The sequence below is a fragment of the Elephantulus edwardii genome, unplaced genomic scaffold, assembly GCF_000299155.1.
Source record: "Elephantulus edwardii isolate Elephantulus edwardi_28Jun2011 unplaced genomic scaffold, EleEdw1.0 scaffold00264, whole genome shotgun sequence".
Taxonomy (NCBI): domain Eukaryota; kingdom Metazoa; phylum Chordata; class Mammalia; order Macroscelidea; family Macroscelididae; genus Elephantulus; species Elephantulus edwardii.
The window spans coordinates 3,206,616-3,224,945 of record NW_006400014.1 but is presented as its reverse complement, the minus strand read 5'-3'; the positions used below and the strand labels follow the sequence as shown (position 1 = coordinate 3,224,945).

At 40.4% G+C, this 18,330-nt stretch overlaps 1 pseudogene; it reads right to left on the bottom strand.

Annotated features, from left to right (window-relative positions):
* Positions 1–17,130: 17,130 nt before the first annotated feature.
* LOC102877626 lies at positions 17,131–17,990 on the bottom strand (annotated as a pseudogene).
* Positions 17,991–18,330: the final 340 nt, after the last annotated feature.

Here is an 18,330-nt window from a genome sequence, read left to right as displayed (position 1 = left end):
GTTAGGGACCTCTCAAGCGTACTCAGGAGCAACAGTGTCTCTCTGGAGACTAAGGTGCGCCTGATACAGGTCATGGCATTTGCAATCGCTTGTTATGCATCAGAGAGTTGGACAATGACTAGGGAGGACAGAAGGAGAGTGGATGCTTTTGAGCTGTGGTGCCGGAGAAGGGTACTGAATGTACCCTGGACTGCCAGGAAAACAAACAGATCCATCTTGGAGAGGATTAAACCAAGCTACTCCTTGGAGGCAAGGATTCTGGGGCTTCGTCTGACATACTGTGGACATGTTGCCAGGAGGGATGGGTCCTTGGAGAGGGACATCATGCTTGGGAGGGTGGAGGGACAGCGCAGGAGGGGAAGACCCTCTATGAGATGGATTGATTCGGTGACTGGGGTAATCGGGATGGGTGTATCGGAGGCGGTGCGGTTGGCGCAGGATAGGGCAGGGTTTAGAGCTGTTGTGCATAGGGTCGCTATGAGTCGGAAACGACTCGATGGCACATAACAACAACAACAACCTCTCACCTGCTCACTTTAAGCCAGGTGAGATTGCCAAATTGACCAGTCCGCTCATTTGTAGTCTCATATTAAATTGTCGTATAGTTGAAACTGACTCATAGCTCACCCTCCTATGGGTTTTCAGACCCTGTGAATTACATGGGAAGGAATTCCTCATTTTTCCCCAGCAAAGCAAATGGCATGTTTGAACTGGCAGGGGTCATGATCTTTGGGTTATCAGAGCTACTCCTATAGACTACACGGCCAGGACTCTTCTTAGTAGCCTACATGTCTTATTTGCATATTCCTACCCAAAATGTGGAAATCATGCAATATCATATCACATGCAAGCACAATACTGTTGAAGATCATTCAAAAATGGCTAGAACAGTACATAGGTAGGGAACTGCCAGAAGTTCAACCAGGATTTAAAAGAGGCCGTGACATCAGGGATATCATTGCTAATGTCAGATGGATCCTGGCTGAAAGTAAAGAATACCAGAAGAATGTATTTATGCTTTATTGACTCTGGAAAGGCATTTGATTTTGTGGATCATAACAAGTTACGGCTGACATTGAGAAGAATGGGAATCCAAAAGTAATTAATTGTGCTCATGTGAAACCTATACGTAGATAGACCAGGAGGCTGTTGTGCTAACAGAACAAAAAGACACAACATGGTTTAAAATTGGGAAGAGAGAGTGTCAGGGTCGTATTCTCTTTCCATACCTATTCAGTCTGTACGCTGAGAAAGTTATTCAATAAGCTGGACTCTATGAAGAGGAATGTGGTATCAGGATCAGAAGGAGATTCATCAATAACTTTTATGGAGATGATACAACCTTACTTGCTCGAAAGAAGGAGGACTTGAAGCACTTGTTACAGAAGATCAAGGAATATGGATTGCATCTTAGTGTCAAGAAAACAAAGATTCTTACCACTGGACGTATAGGCAATATTATGATGAATGGAGATAAGATTGAAACTTTCAACAAATTCATCTACTTATATCCACAGTTAATACCTTTGGTACCAGGAGTCAGGAAATCAGGAGATGTATTGCACTGGGGAAGTCAGCAGTTGGAGACCTCTCCAAGTTATTGAGAAGTAATCGTGTCACTTTGCGGACAAAGGTGCATCTGATTCAAGCAGTGGTCTTTCTGATCAGTTACTATGCATCTGAGAGATGAACAGTGAAATAAAGATGACAGAATGATTGATGCCTTTGAGCAGTGGTGTTGGAGAATAGCACTGAACATCGTATGGACGGCCAAAACAACAAACAAATAAGTCTTGAAGAGGGTGCAACTAGAGTGTTCTTTGAAGGCAAGGATGATGACTTTGCCTCACATACTTTGGGCATGTTGCTAGGAGGTGCTATTTCTTGGAGAGGGACATGATACTCAGGAAAGTAGAGGGTCAGCGAAGAAGAGGAAGACTCTCAAGCAGGTAGATTGACATGGTGACTGCCGCAATGGGCTCCAGTGTGTCCGGAAGTGTGAGGACGGCACAGGATAGGACAGAGCTCAGATCTGTTGTCCTAGAGCTGCTATGAATTGTAGTCAGCATGATGGCACCCAACAACAACAACCACCCAAAATTTGCTATTTACCTTATTCACATTACTAGCAAGCTCTCTAGTCTCCTTGGTGAGATCACAAACATTCTATATGTTGGTAATATATATAACAAAATTTGCTCATCTGGCCACATGCTGAACACTGTGACACTGATGTGTCAAATGCATTAATGGTTGGCTACCTAGTGTGGACAGAGAGTGGGGTGGAGCTCCCCGATTAAAACAAGCCTGGAAGGAGGAGTGGCATCCACTTCCATAATAGCTTGCCTCCGGAAACTCTATGAACCTGTAGAGAAGATGAAAGGCACCCAAGCGCCAAGGACTCTCCTTCATAGGGTCGCTATGAGTAGCCTGCGACTTGACAGCACTTAACAACTTAACAACAACGACCACTTTTAAGGAGATTAAGTCAGTGACCTTCCTTGCATTTCTCAGTGTGTGAAGCTATCATACCTGTTTCTAGAACTTTTCCACAGTGAAGTGATTCCTGATATCTGATATCTGAGCTTGCCCCTTTGAGTGTGGTCTCACTTCCCTCCATCTGCCTGGCACAGTTGAGGAGATGGCTGGTGCCTTCGAAGCATGGAGAACTATTAACTCTGCTTCTAGTTTTGCCAACTTGACAGGTACAAATCTACATCTTGTACTGATTTGTGGTCCTGGCTTTTCTGCTAAGGTTGGATCAACTTTTTATGTTTATTAGGTGTTTGTACTTCTGTTTTGCTTTCCCTTTCTATCTAAAATATCTAAATATAATTTTAGCTGGTTATGAGTATAGCAGGAAAGGCAGGCCAACAACTGGTCAGGGACTGATCCATCACAACTTTGATTTAATTCTGTGTGAAGTGTCTCTGTATGAGGCATTTTTATGGTGTATATTTGGGGTCTGTGTATGGGGAGAGTGTGTATGTGAAATGTATATGAGGAATGCACACATAGAATGTGGGGGATGAGTGTGGTATGTGCGTGTAATGTGTATGTGTGTGTATGTATGAAGTGTGGGGTGTATGTGAGTGTTTGGGTGTGAGTTGTAGGGTGGAGATTTGAGTATTTAATGTGTGAGGACTATGTATTAGATGTGGGGGTGTGTCTGTGGTAGGATGCATTATATGCGTGTGTATGTCTGTGAATGTGGAATGTGAGAGTGAAGGGTGTTTTGTATGTATGCACAGGGTCGTGTGTGTGTGTCTGAGGTGGAAACACTCACCGCTGACTTCATGGTATGGCGCTGGCAGTGGTGTTGGCTACGCAGACACACATTGCCATGGACTCTGCCGTAGGAACTGAAGTGAAATTTCAGCATCCCCGTCTTCTGTGTGGGGCCTTTGCTGAGATCTGTTCCTCTTAATTCTTTCAGTTACGTCTTCTTGCTGACTTTAGCTGTTGGCACCTCTGTCAAAAAGCCTCTTAATGTATGCACAAGCTTCTGATCACTTCTCTCGGAAAAAGAAAATTGAACATTACCAGCCCCTGTTGGGTGAGATATTGCTTTTTTGCATCTGTTGCCAATTGCCAGTTAATTACCTAAATGTCTGATGAGTTCTCAAAGGAAGGTTGGGGCTAGAGGCAGAAAGGGAGCAGAAACTCTATGCTCTCAGTTGCCACGTGGAACGTTCTTGATATTTGGGGTGTGCTGTTGGAGCCAGATGTTGATGTTGTTAGGTGCCAGCCAGTTAGTTCTGACCTACGTTAACCTCATGTACAATAGCATCAAACACTGTCTGGCCCTGCAACCTCCTCTCACTTGTTGCCATGTTTGAGTTCACAGTTGCTGTCTCTGCATCAATTCATCATGTTGAAGATCTTCCCTTCTCTTACTGACTTTCTACTTTGCCAAACATAGTGCCTTTCTGCACGGATTGGTCCCTCTCAATAACACACCTAAAATGCATGAAAAGAAGTCTCGCTGTCCTACTCTAGGTGAGAAGATTTTAACATCGCTTCAGTGTTGAGTTCCTGGGGGAGCTGAGGGCCATTAAGTCAGCATCTGTGGCTGCTTAGAACTCTAGAGCATGGCTTAGTGGGAAACTTTGCAAAGCAGGTGGAATCAAGAGGACAAAGGATGGCATGCTCTAGGCAGAGGGAATGAAGGCATGGTGGCACAAAGGAACCTGAAGTGGCAGGTGATTGAGAAGACCAGGCCTTGAGCTATGAGTGGTGGAGGTGACAGATAGAGATAACAAAGTCAGCCTTGAGTATCTCGCTAAGGGTCTTTGGGCTTATTCTGGAGCTGACAGTGGGCCCGGCATGACTAGATCTACATTGTCAAAAGGGATGTTTACTCTATATGAGGACCGAGACTGGGAGATTGCCAGTAGGTGAGGTGAGCATGGCAGTAATGAGTTCAGGATGGAAACCGGACAGTGTGGGATCAGACGGTGGATCCCTGTTTTGTGGGGTGCTCTAATGTTGACTGAGGTGCACTGGCCAGAGGGTGTGAGACTGGGTGTAGAACCTGCTAGTTCTGCGTGCCCCTTAGTCCTGGCTCTCACTTTGAGACATGGCTAGCAGAACCGAGGTTGTAGGTGATGAGAACATTCTGAAATGAATGATGTGGTGAAAACACCCAGGCTAGTTATTTAGGTCTGGACTGCGTTGGGATTTCATGCTTGTAATGATCACTTGATTTTCAACACACCGTGTTGGTAAATTAAAGATGACAGAAACCACTAGAACTTAGCCAAATTCAAAAATAAGTAGGCCAAAACCAGAGCAAGAGAACACCAGGAGTAGGTGGTGGTTGGAACCATAAGGGTAGTGGGCTTTGGGTCTGGGAATAGATGGAGAGGCTTGACCTATGACTGCTGTGTGATGACAGGGACCAGGAGCACTGGACTCACGTCTGGGCTGAACCCAAGTCAGGAAATGCAAGCCCTTCAAAGGAGGCTAGGAGGACTTTATTCACAGCCGGGGGTGCAGTGTGATGTGGAGCTGAGTACCTGGGGGAGGGAGGAAGCCGAGGGAGTCACACCACCAGGACCTCAGCTGTCTTCTGTGGGCCTGATGCCAGGCTTCTGTGGCTAGATCCCAGGTATCCCCATGGCCTGGAGGAAGGAACCTAAGCTGCCATTGCCCTCTGTAGAGGAGGGAGAAAGGAGAAAAGGGAAGAGCAGAAGGAGCAGAGAGAGAGAGACTGAGGAGGAGGAGGAGCAGTGGAAGAGAGAGAATGAGAATATGAAAAGGAAAACCAAAATGTCCTAACCAAACTTGCTAATGAAACTTCCAAAGTGAAAGAAGAAAACTAATGCTAATAAAGACAGCCAACAAGCTAAAAAAGCAGTCAAATTCCCTGCCTTTGAAATGCAAATAATAGAGCAATCTGAAATTGACTTTAAAATGAGTATATTTAAGATTCTCAAAGATATAAAGGAAGGGCATGTAAAAAGAGCAAGAAATTATGAAACAAAAACAGGCAGGTAGAAATCAAGAACAGACATGTACCTACCCTTTTGTGACTTATAACTGTTTTGAAAATGAACTAATTAGATCCTGAAGATGAAAAGTACAGTAATGAGAATAAAAATATGTTCAGGAGATTAGACCAAGTCTGACCTGGACTTCTTCAAGAGAACATTGGTGATGTGAGAGATAAGCACTTAAGTGTGTGTTGTGTAATGTAGAGTCAGAACTGACCCATAGTTGACCCTCCAGCAGGTTTTCAGAGGCAGTTAATCGCAAGGGACGAGATTGCCCATTGTTTTCCAGAGGAGCAGCTGGTGGCCTCAAACCATGTGCTGTTGGGATTGTAGCACACTCGGCCAACCAGAGCTCCCTAAAACACTTGAGAGTTCAACCTGAACATTGCAGAGATATGAAAGAAAAGAGAAAAGGAGGATAGATGGAGGAAATCCACATGTGTCTGACAGGTCTTCCAGAAAGAGAATCTAGAGAATGGGGGAAAGGAAATTTTTAAAACTAATAAACACAAGAAGATTCTGAAACTGAAAATCGTCCTCAAATTAGAAATCCACTTGTGACCATGGGGATCCTGTGTGTGTCACAGTGAAACTGTGCTCCATAGACGTTTTAATGACTAGTCTTTTCAGAAGATGATAAACAGGAATTTCTTCTAAGATTCTGCCCTCCAATTAGTCTTGGACTGTACATTTTTATTAACAGCCAAGGCATAATGACTTGCAGAGCATACCATAAATGCTGATTTGGAATAGGCTTGCCATTCAGAAAACACCAACTCATTGCCATCTTGTAACTCCTTAACAGCTGACCCTTAGTAGGTTTCAAAGGCTGTAAATCACACAGGAGGAGGACCTTGGTGGAGGTACAAGCCAACTCAAACCTGCAGAGAGCTGAAGCCTTTGCATTAGCAGCACGGTTCACTGTGGACTAGGCCGGCTGTATAGTAGCTGTGCTTATTATGTTAGCTCCTTTCTCATCTTCCTCCTTTCTAGAAACAACGATTGAGTATTTGGTATGAGCTTGAAACCTTGCATTATTTGGAGATCCAGAGAGAAGTAAGAACATAGGCTGTGATAAAGATTGACAAGGAAGACGTATGCCATAAGACTATGCAGAAGTTACAGGGATTATGGTAGAAATTTGTATAGACTCTCAGAGGAACAAAAAGGAGGGAACTATATGTGACACATGGGTGGCAGGGGGAAGTGTGATGCAGTAGATTGAATGACACTCCTCTGGTACCGTGAAGGGAACAGGAAGAGGGGAGGGAACAGTGAATAAAGGTGCAAAGCACCAAGGACCCCTCATTGTGCTTGGAACACAGGGTTCACAGAGCCTTTATTGTCTTATATGTTATGGCCTCAATGAAAATAGGTTCTGTGGGGGATGATTCTTTTCAGTGCATATCTTGCAGTGTTCCCCCAAACAGCTGACTCTGAAAAAGCATCTTACTGACTTACTGCACAGACCCACAGCTCTCTTGGTGCTTCCATTTTATCACACTTCAGGAGAACAGAGGCTTCATGTATTCTAGGGACGCTTCCCATTGCTCATGTTTAAAAAAAAAATTAAAGGTCCCATTGCCATAGATGGATCTCTGGTAGACTAGTGGATAAGGAGCTGCACTGACAACTCAAAGGTAGGTGGTTCAATTCCACCAGCTGCTCCGGGAGAAAAAGATTGACAGTCTTTCCCCCTGTTATTTGCAGCTTCTGAAACCCCTTTGGAGAGTCAGATTGGAGTAGCTTCTGATGCAGCAGCACAAAACAAGAACAAAAGAATGCCAAAGAGTTGTTTCTGACTCAGGAACCCTGGGTGTTTCAGAGTAGAAGTGGGCTCTGTAGGATGTGCAGTAGCTGTGAACTTAAAGAAACAGATATGTCCAAGCAACTACCTTTTGGTTAATAGCCATTAGCACCACCTAGGGACCCTTGCTCATTCTCAGACTAATTCTAGCATCCTCATCAGGAGTGCTTGTCGACAGACAGCCCTGGGAGGTGAGCAGTAAGTACTAAGGAGACATGTCCCCTCCCAGGTCCTTGGCTGATTCGCTGGGCGAAAGTTTCTTAGCTTCTCTGTTCTTTCATCTGTCACTGAGCTCCGACAATGCCTGCCACTTAGGAGCTTCACAGGCATGTTGTGATCAGGGACATTGGCAACACTCTTTGATATGTGGAGATGAAAGATGCTGGATTAATTCAAAGCTTTATTTGTTGTTTTTTTATTATTATTAATAGTTAAATTTCGGAGCACGCTTTGACAGTCTTGTCAGAAGCTCTCGGCTCTGTCCTATTCCCTGGAAGAGTAAACATCACCTTCAGAGGCTTGACTACTGTTTTTGGTTTTTTGCCTTTTCTTTCTTTCTTGGCAGTGAAAAATGACTTCAAATCACAGTATTTAGAATGATGATATTTTTTATGTACTTTGTATTCTTTCAAGCTCCTATTCTACTCCCTATTCCAGTGGGAAACGAAAGGCTAGAAAAATTTTAGAATTTTCTGGAATGCTTTGCTTTGGATATCCAGAGCCATGCTGGGGCTAATATAAGGCAACTGGCACCTGGTAGACTTTAAAAAGGAGTGGGCCCTCAAACAATGATGGCAGGGTGGGCGCAGTGGTCCTTTCCTGGCTGCGTGCTACAGGGACTTTCTGAGGTCTCAATTGTTGCTGTTTGGTGAAACACCTCTGAACAGATTTATCTTCTTTCCTTAATAACAAGCTCTCTGAGAGCCTGCATTTTGTGCAACCATCTCTGTCATCTGGTGGAAATGGGGGACTATTACTTCAAAGCGAATAATAATTAAGTTTCTTGCCTTCAGTTTCACAGATCCCATGCGAAGTTCCGGGAAAAGTATGCTTATATGCTTTTATAAAATTTTACAACAGCAAGCTATTTGCATTGCAGTTAGCTCTTTTCTGTTCACCTTTCCTTCCTTCACAATCTTTTTCTGTCAGAAGGCATAGAGTAGCCACAAAAATTTGGGGGATTTAGCTAAAGGGAGGTTGGCTGGGAGCATGCCAATTTGGTTGCAAGTTGAAAAGATAATTTGGAACATATCAATAAAATAAGCAGGAAGTTATGGATCCCTGATGGGCCTATATGAAGAATATCTTTGGTTGTCATCTTTACCTGCTAGAGAGCTGAGAGGGAATTCAGATGAAGATTACCAGACTGTGAAATGAAAGTGACAAGATGAATGATTAAATCAATAGAAAATTATTCACTTCTTGTTGTCAGATGTGTAACAAAACTTTCAGATTCCACTAAAGGCACTGATCCTATAAGAAACTGAGATGCATTTTAAAAAGAAAAACTGAGTAAGCTTTTAGCTTGCCTGCTACTTCAATTAATGGAGTGAGTCATGAACACATTGAGAAAAGATCGAAATTTGGGGGCTGATTTGATGTGAAATACTGACATCATCCAAAATAATAAAACTTATCACTGGAATAATGACATTGATGGTAAAATAGTTAATAGCCTCATCAATTAAAAAAGCCTTTGATTAAGTAGTCCAAAGACAACCTGAGAAGCACCAAAATCCTCAAGCTAGTCTGTGATATTTGATTTCCCAGATGTAACAACAATCTTAAAAATTTATAGCATATTACCAATACTGAATTGTAACAGAAAAAAAGTTCCTTTTTAAGACTATTAAAACTAAGAGGCAAAGGATGTTAATGACAGATAAACTGATGAAAAGATGTTCAATGTCATTAGACATTAGGGAAATGTATGGTGAAATGATAATTTATTTTCAGAAAAAACCCCTTTATTGCTGTCTCATAGGAATCAGCTCATACCTGACACTCTAGCAAGTGGTTGAAGGTTTAAATCACATGGAGGAGACTGAGCATCTTTTTTTCTGTGGAGCTGCTGGTAGTTGAATCTCCAGAGAGAGGCAGCCTTTGGGTTAGCCTCATACTTCCCGATGGACTATGCCAATATGGAGCTCCTTTACAACCTACTATAATGGCTAAAATAAAAGAAAATTGCTTATATTAAGTGCTAGTGGAGCAACTTGAACTATCGTACATTAATGATGAGAATGTAAACGGTGTAGCTGTTTTGAAAATCTGTTTGGCTGTTTCTTATAACATTAAACATATACTTGTCATATGACCCATCAGCCTAACTCCTACATCTTTACTCTAAAATTATGTGAAAATGGAAACTTGTTCTTGGATGTTTTTAGTAGACTATTTAGAAGGCGAACAACACAGATGTCCTTCAAGCAGTCAGTGAGTAAACAAATTGTGCTGTATCCATGCAAAGGGATATTACTCCGCAATAAAGGAAACAAACTACTGCTTAATGCATCAAGGTGAATCAATCTTAAATAAATTTTGCTAAGAAAGAAAAAAATACAAGCAGATCTGAAGACTACATAATTCATTGTACATTTATGTGACATTTTGAAAAAGCCAAAATTAAATAATGAGAAACAATATCAGTTTCCAGGGTAGGGGCAGCTATTGACTAAAAGGAATTGTCATGAGGATATTTTGAAGTGATAAAGCTGTTCTGTATAAATTTTGAGGGTAGATATGATGCTATGCATTTGTCACAACCTATAGAATTATTTTCAACAAAACATGAATTTTACCGTATGTAAATTTTAAAAATCTCAACGAAAATGTGGGGGGAACTCAAGAGAGAATACCAATTGACACATGAATCTGAGTGCACTGCAAATTATTCTTGTACCAGGGGATTTCTCACTCACAGTACCACTAATATTTACATCCAGATATTTTTTTTTTTTGCTGTAGGGTTACTGTTTTGGGTATTATGGATGTTTAGCAGTATCCCTGCCTCCACTCACTAGATGCTAGTATTATCTCTAAAGAGTGATTACCTAGTTCTAGAGAAGAGTATTGAACATGTCATGGACTGACTGCCAATGGAACAAACAAATTTGTTCTGGAGAGGATGAAACCAAGTTGCTCCTTTGAAGCTCCATCTGACATACTTTGTGCATGTTAGGAGGGACCAGTCCTTGGAGAAATATATCATGCTTGGAAGGGTGGAGGGACAGCACAAGAGAGGAAGACCATGGAGGAGATGGACTGACACAGTAACTGGGATAAAAGGTTTAGGTGTGTTGGAGACAGTGAGACTAACTCAGGATAAGACAGTATTCAGTGCTTTTGTGCATAGGGTTGCTATGAATCACAAGCTATTTGACAGCACATCGGCAACAACAATTGCAATGAAATTGACTCCAATTGGTGACTCCATTATTTCAGAGTAGGATTGTGCTCCATAGGATATTCATTGCCTTGTTTTTCTGAAATAAATTGCTTTCGTCTGAGGTCCATATCGGTAGATTAGAACCAACAATCTTCCAGTTAGCAGTTGGGCACTTTACTATTTGTACCATAGAAGTAATTATTTGTACCATCAAAGGCCTCCTATACGCATAATTAGCTTTTAACAAATAGTAAGTATATTTTAAATAATGAGTTAGATTTCTCACTGTTAGAAATTTTCATAATAAAGGGAAAGTGTAGAATGGATTTTTTGTGTTGGATTGGCATCAGAAAATTAGTAGGAATTCTCAGTTATTAACACTCACAGAGATGGATAGACAGAATGGAAATACAGGTGTGTGTGCACGCGTGAGCCTGTGTACACACACGAACCTTTTACTTCTTTCTGCTGAGAAGACTTGAAAGTGATATCCTAGGAGCCATAAGCAAAATCAGCACCTATATCTTGGTTTCTAAAATCTACATCTTGGTTCTCCATTAAAAGAAAGCAGGATTATTGCTTTAACTTCTGTCAGTTCCTTATCTATGTACTGTTCCTTCCATTTCTTAATGATCTTCAGCAGTATTTTGCTTGCATGTGATATCAATGATATTGTTTGATAATTCCCATATTTATTTGGAGAAATAGTTGGTTAAAATATACCTAGAATATCATGTGCTGCAAGAAAGTAAGAAAGTGTTGAAAAAGAAAACTGTGAAGTGTGTCCAGCTGGGCCAGAAAGCAGCCTGAAAGAACTTTCAGTGGTCAAAGCTGAACCGACTTGAGAAAAAAAAAATTAACTAGGATAATACTGTACTATAACCAAAACTATGTGTCAGTCATAAGTTCATACTTACTGAAAAGCAGGTGGAAAAAAGATGTAGGAGAAGGAATGACTACCATATAGAATTAAGTCCTTTGCCCTAGAGCGAATTCCAACTCTAAGCAACCTTATAGGTCAGAGCAGAACTTCTCCACAGGACTTCAAAACTGAAAACCTTGACAGAAGCAAACGTCTACATTTTTCTCCTGTGTAATCGCTGGTGGACTTGAATGGCCAAACTTTTGTTTAACTAGCAACTAAGTCCTATAAACACTGTACATAGAAGATACATAGGAAGAAAGAAGGAAATAAAATCCCATTAATAATTTCTTTAAGCAAGATCCACTAAAGTATGCTAAAATTGGTAGGTAAATGTCTCAGGAGAATTATGATATTTACATATTCTCAAATACTCTTTCCTAAATATTAATAAGTACAAAGAGAGAACTAGGAACTTTACAGTGAAATATATACATAATTTTAACAGAGTGACCAAGGTTAACGTCACCTGTAAGAAGACATATTGACATGATGTACCCCTGATGGTAAGTACTTGGGCTGCAATCCCAAAGGCACCGTGTGACTTCACCATCTGCTCCATGGGAGGAGAATGGAGAGTCTCCTTTTGTGTTAGTAACTGCCTCTGAAAACCTGCTGGAGGGTCAGCTATGGGTTGGTTCTGACTCAACGGCACACAACAAGAACAACTCCCGAGGCAATGCATTGATATTCTTGGGGAAAATATTTTTTTTTATTAATTTTAATGAAAGTTTCCGGAGACTTAGGGTTTCCAGTCATTGTTGCATTTTTCTCCCAATCCACCCCCTTCCCCCAGTCCACTCTTCTCCTTGAAAAGAAAAAGAAGAACTCTTTTATTGTTACACAATCATTCCCCCCCCAAGTCCACTCCACTATGCAGTCTTCACTCTGGACTTCTGTAATGACAAGAATATTCATTCATATGTCCCTTTTAAACAGTTATCTTCCTCCTCTGTTTCAATGCAATAGACATCATTGCTCCCCTCCTTTTCTGTCTTCCCTCTACCCTGATGTCAGTCCCTTTATAAAACAGTGGCCCTATGCAATATTTGTCCTTTTGTGACTGAGATATTTCACTCAGCATAATGTCCTCCAGGTCATCCATTTTGCATACTATTTCATGAGTTCCTTGTTTTTCAATGCAGCATAGTATTCCATTGTGGGAATATACCAGAGCTTCTCTATCAGTTTTGTGATGGGCACTTGGGTTGTTTCCAGCTCTTTGCTATTGTGAACAAAGCTGTAATAAACATGGATGTGCATATACCTGCTTGGGTGGCAGTTATGGTTTCTTTTTAAAAAAAATAATTTTAATGAACATTTACAGAGATTTTGGATTTCCATTCATTCATTGTTGCACTTTTCTCCCTGCCCAGCCCTCCCCCCAATGGTTTCTTTAGGATAAATTCCCAGTAGGGGAATTGCTGGGTCAAATGGTATTTCTATTTACAACGTTTTGAGAAAGTATCATACAGCCTTCCATAGTGGTTGCACCATTTTACACTCCCACCAACAGTGAATAAGAGTTCCAATTTTTCCACAACCTCACCAGCATTTGATGTTTGCGGCTCTGTTAAATTTTGCTATTCTTACTGGGGTGAGATGATATCTCATAGTTGTTTTGATTTGCATCTCTCTTAGAGCTAGGGGTTTTGAACATTTCTTCATGTGTTTGTTTGCCATCTGAGTGAATGTCTTCTTTGGTGAAGTGTTTGTTCATATCCTGTGCCCATTTTTGAACTGGGTTATTTACTTTTCTCTTGTTGTGGTGCTTGAGTATTTTATAAATTCTGGATATAAGTCCATTGTCAGACATGTCATTACCAAATATTTTTTCCCAGTCTGTGGCTTCCCTTTTTACCCTGTTGGAGAGTTTTTGGATGTGCATAGAGATTTGATTCTTAGAAGGTCCCATTAATCTATTTTATCCTCTCCTAGTTGTAAATGGGGAAAATATTTTTAAAAGCATACCCTCAATTTAATCATGAGGTAACATTAGAAAACCTAACTTAGGGACATTGTGCAAGGTAGCTGGCCTTCAAACAGACTAGGGTTAAGCGTAGGTTGTAAAAAGGGTGAATCATAACAACCCTTCACTGGGTTTCCAATACTATAAATCTGTACAGGAGGAGATTTTCAGTCTTTCTCTTTAGGTATGGCCAGTGAATTAAAGTACAAACCTTTCAAGTCAGCAGCTTGACATGTTACATGGTATACAACTTGTTGTTATTGATTGCCTTCGAGTTGAGCATGACTCATAGCGACTCTGTGAACAAAAGACCTGAAGCCCCTCTACAACTATTGACATTTATCAAAGTTCATAGAGTTTCCAGAGGGGCATGTTATTTAGGAAGTGGATGCCATTCCTGCTTCCAAACCTGTCAGAGTATGTTACTATTGTTATGTACCATTGAGTCACCTGTGATATATAGTGACCCTACATAGAGCAGCTCTGAACCCTTCCCTGTCCTGAGATAGTCTTACAAACTCCGACACATCAACCCCCATTGCCCCAGTTACTGTATCAATCCATTTCATCCGGGGTCTCCCTCTCCTGTGCTGTCTGTCCACCCTTCCAAGGGTGTAGTTCTCCAAGGACCAATCTCTCCTGGCCATGTGCCCAAAGTAAGTGAGGCAGAGCTTCAGAATCCAAGGGGAGACTTGGTTTCAACCTCTCCAAAACAGACCTATTTGTTTTCTTGTTAATCCATGGTATATTTAAGACTCTTCTCCAGCATCACAACTCAAAGGCATCTATTCTTCTTCTGTCATCCTTAGTCATTGTCCAACTCTCTGAAGCATAACAAGTAATTGAGAAGTCCATAGCCTGGATTAGGCACACCTTTGAATCTAGACTGACATCATTGCTCTTCAGCACTCTGGAAAGGTCCATGATAGCAGATTTTCCCAGAGCAATTTGTCTTTTGATTTCCTGATTGCTGATGGTAAGAATGTTGACTGTGGATCCTAGAAAGCCATAATTGCTAATAGCCTCAATCTTTTCTCATCCATCATGGTGCTGCCAATTGACCCATTGGTGAGATTCTTTGTCTTCTTGATGTTAAGCTTCAATCCATATTGAAGAGTACATTCCTTGACCTTTTGCAGCAAGTGCTCCAGTTCTTCTTCAGTTTCAGCAAGCAATGTTGGGTCATCTGCATAGCGTAGGTTGTTAATGAGTCTTCGTCCAATCTTGATGCCATACTTCTTCATAAAGCCTTGCTTCCTGAATGATGTGTTCTGAATGCAGATTGAAAAAGTATTGGGACAGGATACATCCCTGATGCACTCCTTCCTTGATTTTGTAGCAAAACCAATGGGATTCAAAGAAAGTCTGTAATTTAGGAAATAGTATTACATCAACTCTAATTTCTTTTGCTTTGCTGATGATACTATTGCCATGTAATGCGCTGCTTTGGTGGCATAATCCATAGGGAATTGTGGTGCTAACCTATGGGGTGGTGCCTCTTGCTGAGCACGAGAACAATGGGCAGTCTACCATGTGATTTACAGCCTCTAAAAACACACTGGAGGATCAGTTGTGAGTCATTTCCACTTTTGACAGCAAAGAGTGGCATTGAGTTGATGTTATCATTAAAAGAAGCTGGGTGAACACTTCTGTACTTTTTTTGTAAATCTGTAAGTTTAAAATGTTCACAGATGAAAAAGTATTTAAAAATGTCAAATAACTCTACCACAGCAAGTATGGAATTATCTTTCTAATCTTTAGACAAAAAATATGATAACATAATTGCTCCATGAAGAGTTGATCAGAAAATTTGAAGTAAAAAATATTGGACAGTACTATTTAGAAGTATCTAGTGTAGTTAAGTAAGAAAAATTCTTTTTCTGCATTTTACAATGCTTTGTATTTATTGGCTTTATGTATTTTAAGATTTGAGGCTGATTATCTTATTGTGAATAAATATTCTTCTTTATGCTTAAAATGATAATCTTATATTAAGAATATAACATTTGCTCAGCCATTTGATCACCTAACTATGCATTATCACCCAGGGACCATTTGTCCAAGGATAAAAGTCAGAAGGTATGAAGGGAGAGGATAGAAGAATGAAAGGAAACAAAGAACCACACAGAGAGTAAAAGACAGATGCTGTAAGATAGGGATTGTCACCACTATCGTAAAACTATGCATGAATGAATAAATGGAGTACCAGTTTTCTTGGTTAACTTTCACTCAAATCATAATGAAAATTTAAGGAAAAGAATGCATTAATATACATGCTTAAAATCTTGTAAACCTGGAACTACACTCCACCAGGGCTTAGCAGAAAGCTGAGCCCAGAAGGATTGTCCTTACATTGGCTAGTTTTGGTTATCTAGCCTCCTCCCTTTCCCTCATGGTCTGGTGGCTTCAAATGTGACACTTTGATCCACAATTTCATTCTAGTGTTTTCCTTCATACCAGTGAGCTTAGCAGCCTTTCTCAGATAGTTTTAACACATAGTGTGTCAGCAAAAAAGTCAAATCTATTGGTTAAATATTATCCCTGGTCCCTCTAACTCTAAGATATTGCGCTGAAATGTCTAGTTATTTGTCCTGTTGTCCCAATTAACATCTCTGTCTGGGTTTTAGTCCCCATTTTGGTTGAATGTCAGTATATGAAGGGCCCCAGTGGCAAGAAAATATGACATTTGCCTTTTTTATTTGTTTAGATGATTATTTACTATTCTAAAATGATCTTTTAAATTATAGAAAAACGATGAAAGGAAAAGATGTCTCCTCCAAGTTCTACTACTCATATGAACCATTGTAAGTACTTTGGTATATGTGCTTACTATCTTTTTCCTATGTAACAAGGTATGATGAGGTAAAATTTATTTATTTAATTTTTTTTTACTTTGAAATTTAGAAACAGATTTTATTTTAAGATCTGAAATACAATTCCTAAAATATCAAATTTTCAGAAAATTGCAGCTGCACAATGTATTTTGCCTATCATGTTAGAATGTGTATTAGATTCAAATACAAAAATCATGAAACAAATTACCATCCTTCAACAATTTTTGAGCAAAGATAGAATGCCTAAGGAACAACATAGATGACTTGTAGAGGGTAGGCTGTTTTACTTCAAGCACCATTAAGAAATATAAAAAAGAGCACAAATGCATGGGTTTTCAGGTATATGCGTTAAGTTGAACCTTTGGCACTAGGAATAAGGGCATTTTGTCACGTAGCATTAACACATTAGAAAATTGTGTAGTGTCAAAGGCTAGAACCACTAGCATTCAAGCAATGTTGTCAACTAGGCAATAAAATGTTCTACTGAATATTTCTTCATTATCTAATTACTGCATACACTGGTAGAAACATTGAAATGGGGAAAGGAGCTTATACTCCTTTTATTTTTCTGTTTGAACGAGACAGAAAACAAATTTAAACATCAGCCCTGTGATAACATTAACAATTTTTGAGAACATCCATTATACAAGAAAAAGACAAAGATCAAAAAGGGTTTACAGATATCTGGACATAACAGTGAGTGGTCAGTAGACCCTCACAGGGCTTTGCGATGTTACTCAGCTGAAGCTACCTTATAATCACTGGCAGTAAACAGGGCTGCGGAATTCTTTGCCAGATGCTTTAGGAAATCATGCAAATAACCCAACATAATACAAGGCTCTTTTCATCAAGGGGTGTATATGCTAATATTGCCCCAATTCTCACAAATAATCTCAGTAGTTATGGCCTCCATAAGCCTGGGACATTAGTGCATCAGTGTGAGCCATGAGGATTTCTGCATACTGGGGCCTCTCAGATTTGTAGAGCAGCTGAGTGCCCAACATCACATTGAAGTATTATTCTTTTATTCCTGCTACAACTTTATTAACTGCATATTCTTTATTTTCGACTTTCCCTTGAGATCTCTTGTAATTTGAGTATTCCTCCAGAATGGCATCTACATTCTTCTTAGCTGGGAGTTGAAAGAATTGCTTCTACTTGGTAACTAAGTCCTAGTCTTCAACAAGCCATGGCTTTAACTCTTCAGCAATCTTCACTTTAATCTCCACTCTGTTCTTGAATGCTTCTTTGCTTTCAACAGTAGGGTATGCTCGGACCCTTTTCTTCCAAAGGAGCTGAGGTGCTTCACTGGTATTACCACCATCTCCATTTCCAGGGCTCTTCTGTTTCTTCTTTCTTGTCTTCCTCACAGATCCTGAAGGAGGGTTCTTGGCAGAGTAACCAACCCATCTGCCTGGAAGAGCTGGCTCCATATTCTTCTGCTGAGGACTAGCTGCCTGAGGATGTCCCTTTCATCTTACTTCTCTGCATGTTGCTTCTAGTTGGCTTTTTGAAGTTGTCTTCTTCTGCAGATTGTTGTCCATGAGTTTGAGGCCCCTGCTTTCTGGAACTCATTCAACCCTGTTTTTATTCCAACCAATAACCTTCTTCTCCTTCTAAGAACTCCTAGAGCTTTCTCAGATGGAAGTGTAGAGATTTTCAGGGATGCCTTTTAGGAGCTGAGTATCTAAGATTCTGTAATGAGGGATGGTTCTGTAACTAGGATCAGACTTTCTGATCCTTACTGAATAAGAAATTGAGTTTTTCTGATGGTGACCTGAAAGGAGAATCCAGCTCTTTCCAGCAGCCAATGTGTAACAACCTCCACTCCTCCAACCACCATAGTAAAGCCCAGAATTTACTTATTTTTTTTAGAGTTCCAATTAGATTTTCAAACTTCATTGTGAGAATTCTT